At 43.8% G+C, this 10,291-nt stretch overlaps 1 long non-coding RNA gene across 1 annotated transcript; it reads right to left on the bottom strand.

Moving 5' to 3' along the window:
- Nucleotides 1-4,689: 4,689 nt before the first annotated feature.
- Nucleotides 4,690-9,523, bottom strand: LOC123625075. Its single transcript, XR_006730352.1, has 4 exons — nt 9,333-9,523; nt 8,497-8,670; nt 6,410-6,521; nt 4,690-5,001 (listed from the first exon to the last, which is right to left on the bottom strand). It is a non-coding gene; the product is annotated as an uncharacterized LOC123625075 (long non-coding RNA).
- Nucleotides 9,524-10,291: the final 768 nt, after the last annotated feature.

The following is a 10,291-nucleotide window of genomic DNA, read 5'->3' as shown; positions in this document are numbered from 1 at the left end:
CAGGATCTGCCTGTGTCCTGACTCCTTGGCTTTGCTTCTATGCAAGCCCCATACACCTCCCTTTCACCGCTGACCAATTTTTGCTCCCCTGTGTTTGACATTCAGCATTCTCCACCGCAGGGCTTCTCAACCTCGGCACCCTGAGTGTTTGGGTCTGGATAATGCTTTGAGGTGCCTTGGGCATCATGAGATATTAAGCAGCATCCCTGGCTTCTTCTCTCCAGATGCCAGTGGTGCCCCTTCTCAATTGTAACAACCAAGACTGCCCCCGACATTATCACATATCCCCGGGGTACAAAATGGCACCTGGTTGACAAACACTGATCTACTGAACTTGCACTTACCATTTGTCAGCCCCTGGATGCCATGAGAAAACACCCCACAGCAGCTCCAGCTCTCCAAAGGAGAGCAGCGTGGACTGGGTATTCTCTGCATCTTAGTTCTCCCGTGAACCTGGGTGAGGTTCTGGCTGTCTAAGAAGCACTCTCTCAAGCCCTGCCTGAAGAACTCTAGTTCAAATACAAAAATTGGCTTCATTTGGCTAACCAAAGCCAAAACACCTGCTTGAACATTAATTTACCCAATTTTTAGCATGCTAGCAAGCACCAGTGATTCAATGGATTTTTTTTCTTCTTTCAGTCACACGTGGGGGCTTTCACCCAGCCCAGACACCAGGAAACCAGTAGGATCAAGAGGACAGAGTTGAAGTGAGGCATCAATGAGGAGAAACCAGGCTGTTTAACATCTATATTGAGTAGCTTATCAAGTCATTAAACCCTACAAACTTCCCTACAGACTTGGTCTTAACAGGGCTGTTCAAGGCCAAGGGTTCTCTAGTGCGGGGCGGTTCATCTTTAAAATTTTGAGATCCTATCATAATGCCATTGCTTCTGAAAGGAGGGTCATGTTTATAAAGGATGTGGTCACAAATTGATCGCATCCTTTGTAAAAATAAGATTGGATAGAAAGGAAAATGGGAAGACTACAGAAGTCTGGTAGAATATTAGAAGGAGGCATTTTTAAGGGGGGGATGGCCCAGAAAACTCGCCTCCTTTCCTGCTTCTCCTAGAGCAGCCCTGCTTGTGTCTATTCTGTTGCCTGGGCCATCCCTTGCAGATCTCCACATTCTCTCTCATTCATCCGTTCCATGAATATATTGACCGAGGACTCCTCTGAGCTATGGCCTGTGTTGGTGACTGTAGATTCAAGGATGAGTAAGTTGTGGGGAAGCAGAGCATCATGGGGAAGAACTCAGGTCCCAGAATTAGATACATCTGAGTTCTCATCAATGCGCTGCCACTTACCAGTTCATGCATCTCATGTCCCCTTCCTGGGCCTCCGTTGACTCTTCTGTGAAATTACTGTACAGTTTCAATGAGACAGTGATGTAAAGCTCAGGGCTTGGCACATAGCCCAGTGAACTACGAGTATTAAAGATAACAATGATGGTATAATGATACTTATTATCACTATTCTCAGGGAGTACGAAATCAAGTGTGAGGGGCACACGGGGAGGAAAGAAAACAGTCAACTGTAGCCAAGTGGGCTGGGGGCTGGGACAGGAAGCTCGTGGAGTGCAGTGGAGGCACATGAGACAGAATGGTTGACTATACCTCGAGAGAGGAAGGCGGAAGGAAGGCGTCCTAGAGAAGGTGACCCATGAGATGGCACCAGCGTTATCCTGTCATTGCTCTTCTCTTCAGGAACGTTGCCTTGGCTAAGGTCTCAAAGTAACTCCACTGGAGAACCCAAACAGTGGCCCTTGGAAGAGCTTCCAACACGCCTATGCAGGCTTTTCTTGAATAGAAAGGGTGATAAAGTCGCAATTGGCTGCACCAAGGGAAACAAGTCAAAGCCACGGTGCAGGACAAGGTCAAGAAAAGGTGTAGGGACAGGAGAGCTTGGTCCCACACAAAGCCCCCTGGTTTAACCGCTACACCACTATTCCTGTTTCCACTCAACATCTATTTCAATGTTCACAACCCAACAGTGAGAAAACCAGAGAAAGGAGACAAGGAGCTACTCTGTTTCCAACAACCAACATGCAGCGTTCACATAGCCTTGAGTTTTCAGATGCCCCAAAACTCTGGAAAGGAGAGAGAGTCTGGAGAGGAATGACAAGGGGTTTGTAGAGGAAACCTGTAGTTGGTGTTAGAAGAATTTCTTTGCACAAATTAGAAAAGTGCGAAGTTCTCATGCGCATACGTTCTTGTAATTCAGATGCCTACTCCAATCTCCAGGTGGAGAATTTATAAAAAATAAAGAGCTTAATTAGCAACTGAAACTCAAGGTACCACATTTACTCAAGATGCTCTTGTGAAGGGCGCTCTAGTTACCGCTAAAGTTTCCAGAGCAAGGGGAGAGGGCAACAGGAGAATTGCTCGGCTATTTCTAGAGCATGATTGTTGCCTTGGGAAGAAATATTTTGTTCTTTTTTTTTAAAAAAAAAAAACTACATCTGCTTTGAAGATTTTCCTGTTTTGAAATCCTATCAGTTCTAAAAATCAAGATATTTCCTCTAGCTTATTTATGTTAGAAGAAAGTTCCTTATTGATAATTCTTTCACAAAGGCATTGAGAGTCCAGGGATAAGAAGTTACTTCAAGCTGCCTGTTTTGGCAAATGCTTTGCCATTGGTCTTTTTATTTCGAGTCCTTGAAAAGGAACTTTAACACCTTGTTCTGACTGGTAGAGTACACATGTCAGTTACCAATGGCAATGTAAAAGACTGCCTACATTTTTGAAGATCCTGATTATTTCTTGTGCAATTATGGGTTATGATTTGATGAAATAAAATTAAGTTTGCTTTTTTTGCTTTTGCAGGGTTCTTTCCCTGTGCATCCCACTTAAATTTTCACACACTAATCCCAATAGATCATAAACTGTTATGAAGCGATTGGGTAACAGAGAGGTTTAAAAGCTTGTCTTCATTTTAAAAGGGGAATGCTTACTTTAAAGATTTATAGGCATTGAGCTTCCTGCCTCTTTGATAAGAAAATCATGCATTGTGAAAAGAGATTTTAAAACAAGCCACTGATTCTTCAACTGTTTTTCTATGGCTTTAACTTGCCTGGTTATTTATGAGTCTGCAGTCATTCCAAGACACCATTGTAAATGATGTAAAATCTGGTGACAGTTTTTAGGGTCAAATGCATAAATGTAAATAAATTATGTTCGTGCCTCCAGCAACCAGTCTCCCATGCCCTGATGGACTAGAACTCAGTTGGTGCCTATCTGTGACCATCGAGAACTTACCTTTTTGTGGATTTAATCTTTCATTCAACTAATATTTATCAATATCCTATTATGTGCTAGGTACTAAGGGACACAGCAGTGAACAAAACAAGCTATGGTCCTGGTCCTCATGGAGCTTACAGTGGAGGAAGAAAATTATAGGTAAAAAGGAAACACAAATAAGTATGACATTAAAAGTACAGGCAGGTGGGGTTGGGAGGAAGGAGTGGGGGGTTCTCAGAGAGCTTCCCTGGGGGAGCAACCAGACCACAAAACAGGACTGGCCAGGACAGCCTCCTCCCTCTGATACCCAACTCCAAGTGCCACCACCTCCTGCATCACAGAGGACAGTACCAAATCATGTGTCCTCCAGTGACATCCATCCTAAAATTAAGTGCTTCCCAGCTAAACACAAAGTGATTTACTTTTTTCTGCAAAGAAAACAGAAGTTCCACCTGTTGCTTACTCTCCAACCATCTTCCCTATGTTCTTTCAAATCATCATTTAACCATTTTACTAGACACATGATGACTTAGAACCACTGTAGCATCTTATCTTCCAATGATATCTGGGTAGACTAACAGTGAACCACTTAACATCTTTAAAAATTAATACTATTTTTAATTGGCGAGTCATAATTTTATTTATTTATAGGGTGTACATTGTAAGATGCCACAGATAAACCAGCTGCCTCCACAAGGACTTGTCTTTGTTATAAATTATCTTTTTCATAACACACACTTGGCCAATGCTCCTGAGTGAGTGAATGATGGGCCTCCCTGGCCTGTCCCAGGGCTGTGACTGGCATTAAGGCTTCTGACTCCACTTGGCTGGCCCTACTTTTGGAAACAGCTTCCCCACTCCAGATGTGAGTTATTGGGGGCTTCCAGTTCTGTACAAAATAGGCTCTCCCTCCGGGACCTTACCTCCTCCCTCTCAAGACACCTCTTAGACTTAAATCTGTTAAACTTCCCAGACCCCTCCTCTCTTTCTGCAAGACAGAGTGAGGCTCGCTGACTTTTCTCCTGGCTTCATTTCTTCTTCTTATGAATCTGCCTTGCCCCTGTTTCTGTCAATTCAATTCAACATTCACTGAGCACCTACTACACGCCTGACTCTTCCCTGGGGCACGTGAAGATGGGACAACCAGCATTCCCAAGGAACTCATGTCCTTTTATGAGAAATCATTCCTTCCAACTTCCAAACAAAATGCCTCAGTTCCCATTTTCAGCCTGATTTTCCAACTAAACTTATTTGCTTATTAGGCTACAAAGATTTCCCGAAACTGAATTCTTGGTGGTTGTGTAACTAAAGTTCCTTTCTTCTAAAAGAGTCTTGCCTAACAGAAATATAATTCATACCACAAACATGATTTTTAAATTTGAGTAGCCACAGCAAAAAAGTAAAAAGAACAAGGTGGAATTAAATTTAACAACATATTTTATTCAACCCACTATATCCAAAATATTACCTTTCAGTAGATAAGTGCCCTATCTCCCCAACATCAGTTCTTGTTACAAGCCAATAAACTGGCATCTGTTCTATGCTTTGGTCTCTGAGGGCTTTGTTCGTAGAAGTCTGTGATCCTGGGTCACATCAACTCTGGTACAAAGGAAGATCTTACTTCTTCATCGGCAAAGATGAAGGAGATACCCCACAAAGTAAGAGATTTATCAAGGTCAATCAAAGACACCTCCGTGCCTGGCTGTCATTTCCTAGGGGGACATTTTTCTGGTTTCTGCACACTTTCCATGACCAGAGAACAACTCTAGAAGAAAGATAAAAGCAAAACAAAAACTCAATTTCTTTTCCAAGTCTCTATTTTTTCTCTCTGTTTTCAGAAGACACCAGCAAAACACTAGTTCTAGCGTACTGTCCTAAAAATGGGTCCATGTGCCCCCTCGTGGCAGACATAAACGGATTCCGCAATTACCCACTTACCCAATCCTTCCTCTTCTGAACTCTCTCAGGAAGAGGAGTTTTTTGTTTTAATTTTTTTGTGGAGATGGGGTCTCACTATGTTGCCCAGGCTGGTCTCGAGCTCCCGGCCTCAAGTGATCCTCCCGACTCAGCCTCAGCCTCTGGAATAGCTGGGACTCCAGGCGTGAGGCACCACGCCTGGTTCTAGGGAAAGGAATTTTTAGCCCTTCCCCTCGGCATGGCGGAGCTCATTTACTCTTAGGACACGAGCATCAGCTCCCCAAAGGCAGCCTGGAGCTTCCCAGCCTGACCGGGGAGGCCTGGCTCATCTGACACCTGCAGCGAGGGCCGCGTGGGCTTTATGAAGGATTTCGACAGTGAGAGGCCGTGCCGCCTTGGCAAAAGAAGGAAGAGATTGGGAGCCCACTGGGAGAAGCTTCTTGAGGATGTCTCTCACGTTTGCTGGACATATACCATGGCCTCGGGGCAAGGAGTTGGGAAGAATGAGAACACTTAGCAGACTGTTAGGACGGTGTGATGACTCATCGTGCCCTTTGCCAACCCTAGAACATGCCATTATCTTCACTCCTCCTTCACTCCTGTGCTGCGCACTTGCCTCCTGCCCTCTGGGTCTCCCTCCCACGCCTGCCTCGGCCCCAGGAGGCTGATCTGTGTGGCTCCCTCGCCCCCTAATGTCCTGTTGGGTACAGCCAATGGCAGCCACCTGCAGAGATCTGAGGGCAGCAGGAGGATAAATCAGGGCAGTTACGTCTGGGCCTGTCCCTACCCGGGTGTGTCTTCGTCCCCGCATGGAGGGACGTACACAACCACCTTCTCCATGTACCCACGATGGCTTCCTCCCCTTGCCCTTTCAGGCCCAGGAAGGTCGTGTTCCAGGTTGTCACTATCCCCGGTCTGGTTCCCTTGAACTCTGCCCACAGCTTTGCAAGCAGTCATTCTCCTTGAACTATCCTTGGTCTCTCCTTGAACTATCCAGATGACATGTGCCATGTCCTTCCCACAGGGACCCTGAGCACGTGCTTCTCCCGACCCGAATGCTCCTCTCTGGCCATCCCTGCCTCGTGAGCTCCCACCGATACTTCGAGGAGGTGCACAGACGTCACCTCCTCTGTGAGGAAGTGTGGTAAGTAAGACACAGTGTTGGCTGGAGTCCCACAACCTGCGGACACGTCCTGGCTCTGCTCTGCGACCAGGAACCAGTTCCCTTCCCTGAAGGCGGAGGTGAGGGTGCTCACCTGAAGGCTGTGCCGGGGGTGACGTGTTCCCGTCCTCATGGCATTGGCGATGATTCATCTGTTTTCTTTGCTCTCATGACATTTTGCTAACAGCTTGATTGAGGTGTCATTCCTAGACCATACAATTCGCCCATTTAAAGTGCATGACTCAGTGGCTTTTAGAATATTCACAGAGTTGTGCGTCCATCACCACATCCATTTAAGAACATCTTCATTACTCCAAAAAGAAACCCTGTTCCCCTTGGCCGTCGCCCCCACATTCCCCCTCCCGCACCCCATCTCCCAGCCCTAAGCAACCACCGATCTACTTTCTGTGTTTATAGATTTGTCTGTGCAGGACATTTCATATAAATGGCGTCATGCAGAAGACAGTCTGTGTGACCAGCTTCTTTCATTAGCATGATTGTTTTTAAGGTTCATGCATGTTGTACCACGTGTTAGTACTGCGTTCCTCATTATCACCAAGTATTTTCCATTACATGGATAGATGGCATTTTGTTCCATTCATCAGTTGATGGACATATTGGTTGTTTCCACTTTTTGGCTGTCACAAATAATGCCGCTCTGAACATCTTTGTGCCCCCCAGCATTCTGTACGGACCTAGACTCAATTCCTACCACACTGGGTCCTATCATTTGTTGACATGTCTGCTCTTTGTGCCATTCCCCAGCGACTCAGCAGACGGTAAGCTTCCTGCGGGCAGTGTGCACGCTGGGGTCACTTCTGGCACACACCGGAACTAGCACAGCACCTGCCACGTAACAGACATTCTCTCATGTCTGTGGAATAATGAACCAACCATTCCACCAGTTTTGACAGCATCAAAAACACCCATGGCCACATCAGAATCTGGAGGCTGAAGAGGCAAGGGGGGACATTTCTCCAGCCTGACCCTTCCTTCAGCCTTCTATGCGTCAGAACCTCAACAATCTCACCATCATCTTTTAAAAGCTGTTGGCCTCATGATTCCTCATTTCCTAAAATGAAGCTCTATTTACAAAAGCCTTTGCTTTTTGCCTAGGTGGTCTGAATGTTTGAGAAATTTTATTAAACATTTGTTGTGCATCAGTAACAGCAAGACCCTATACACAAAGCCACTATCGACTTCAGCTATGGGAGAAGGTATCTGCCAGCATCTGTATCCTGGAGAGGGTTGGGGACAGTACTAATTGCTCTCCAACACTGGATCTTGATATATCACTGTACGTTCAAGAAGTTGTAGACAGAAAACAAAAATCAATGTAGAGTCTGATGGGCATACGGATCAAGACAAAAAAAACAAAACAAAACAAAACAAAAAAACAGAACACTAAGACAAGAAGGTATTTGGATCTGGTTAAATATTACATAGGGAAAATAGACTTTGTATGAGGTTCTGTATATGGTGACGATGCATGTAGGGAATTATTTAGAATGTAATGTTGCAATGATTGAAAGAGAATTCCTGAATCTGAATTAGATAAATGTCACAGTTTTTTAAAAAATGATGTCATAGTTAGAAAAACCCCTGAGGCTGAGGGTCAGATAAAGAATGCAAATGCAGGCCTGGCTTGGTGGCTCACACCTGTAATCCTAGCACTCTGGGAGGCTGAAGCGGGAGGATCATTTGAGCTCAGGAGTTCAAGACCAGCCTGAGCAAGAGTGAGACCCCATCTCTACTAAAAATAGGAAGAAACTATCTGGACAACTAAAAATATATATAGAAAAAATTAGCCGGGCATGGTGGCGTATGCCTGCAGTCCCAGCTACTTGGGAGGCTGAGGCAGGAGGACTGCTTGAGCCCAGGAGTTTGAGGTTGCTGTGAGCTAGGCTGATGCCACGGCACTCACTCTAGCCTGGGCAACAGAGTGAGACTCTGTCTCAAAAAAAAAAAAAAAAAGAATGCAAATGTAAATGGAAAAGAGAAGTGGGGGGAGGTGTGGTGGCGTTTGGGAGGAGTTTCTGCAGCTGACAGATAATAAACCCTTTTCTGGACAGGTAAAAGGGCTAGATTGAGCCTGTATGCTTGACAGTGCCTTGGCGTGGTATCTTTTTCCATCTTTTTGCTTACGCTTCTGCAAGTATGAAACCATCCATGTTGACTCACCTCTCTTGCTTAGGAGCTGCACTGTGTGAAGAAAGTATCGGACCATGAGATGATGAAATCACTTGTCTGACAATTTCTGGATGTTGACTGGTGAGTCAGCCATGGAGATAGCCATTGATTGCTCTTCCTGTTCCTTGCCACAACTGAAAATGGTGGCATCCACCTGAAGAGGCTCTGATAAAGAAATCAAGAGATACCATGAAACTTAGAGGAGTAAAGTGCCAAGTTTCAAAGATTTTCCTGTAAAATAATTTTACAGTGAAGGGTCATTTAGCCAGAATGGCCACGATCTGACCTCTTACAAAATAATACAATATTTCCAGATTTACATATCTCAACCTCAAACAAACACAATAAAAAGAAGAAAGGGCTCTTAGAACATTATGTAGAACCTATAGTATAGTAAAAAATAAATTAGTTTTAAAGGCATCATATATAACCCAGAAGAAGGGTTTAAAAAAAATTTTTTTAAGAGACAGAGGCTCACCATGTTGGCCAGGCTGAACTTGAGCCCCTGGCCTCAAGGGATCCTCCTACCTCAGCCTCCCAAGTAGCTGGGACTACGGGCGTGCACCACAGCACCTGGCCTCTAGAAGAGTTTTATCAAACATAAATGCATCATGCAAAGTAACTGACAAGGGTGTTAAATATAAGTCATCATTTGCACCCATAAAAAATCTGAATTAACTTGAAAATGAGAAAAAAAGACATACATCTAAATATGTAATAATGGAAACACACAAATCTATTTTACTTATCAATTCTCATACAGAGAGAATGTGCTTTGCACTTGTTTCCTTTAGATAAAAAACACATACATGAAAATGATAAATTACTTTTTTAAATGAAGATTTTATTTTCCAGGAAATCTGTGTTGATCTGAAGAGACACGATTCAATGTAACAGCAACACAGAACTTGAAGAATGGGACGGCACCATGGCGTTGATGAAAAGATCTGTCATCTGCTTTTTCCTCCTCTGCTGTTCTTTTTCAGGTTTCTCTTCCAGCTTCTACATCTGAGCCATCGCCTCCTGTTCAGTAATAAATGACATTTGTCCCATAAAATTTATGAGCTTTTCACAGTGTAAAATAGCATCGGGTAAAGGCATTCTTCACCCATCCATTACAACCCTGCCCGCCGCTGGTACAGCTCAATGGAGCTCACCATCCCCATCAATGGACCATTCATTTCAGGAAATCGCCCTTGAATTATCACAAGAAATGATTTTCAAATGTAGACAATGGTTTTTAAAACGAATATAACAAGCATATAACAATTCCATCATACACTCTTACATGTAGACTCCCAGATAAATGATCTTCTACTAAACTTGATGAAATGAAAGAATAGTTCATAAAAGATCTACTTCTTACATTGAGTAGGATATGAGGGATATATTTTCTATGAAATAAGAACAATCTGACATAAACTGTCGATCCATATAAAAAATTATAATTAAAAAAAACAGGTGGATAGGAAATGATAAAGGAAAGACTGATGCTGCCAAAACATGATTAAATGATGCAGAGAATTAATTTGAGAAAAACTAACAGAATTTTAAAAAATCAATTACTAAAGAGATATGGAATAAAAATAAAAATGCATATATTAGAGCAGGGATCCCCAACCTTTTTGGCACCAGGGACTGGTTTCATGGAAGACAATTTTTCCACTGACCGTTGGGGAAGATGGTTTGGGGATGATTCAAGCACATTACATTTATTGTGCAGTTAAACCTCTCTGCTAATGATAATCTGTGTTTGCAGCTGCTCCCCAGCACTAGCATCACTGAC

Source organism: Lemur catta, chromosome 20 (assembly GCF_020740605.2).
Source record: "Lemur catta isolate mLemCat1 chromosome 20, mLemCat1.pri, whole genome shotgun sequence".
Classification (NCBI taxonomy): domain Eukaryota; kingdom Metazoa; phylum Chordata; class Mammalia; order Primates; family Lemuridae; genus Lemur; species Lemur catta.
Note: the sequence above shows the minus strand (reverse complement) of the source record. Positions and strands in the feature narration are given on the sequence as shown.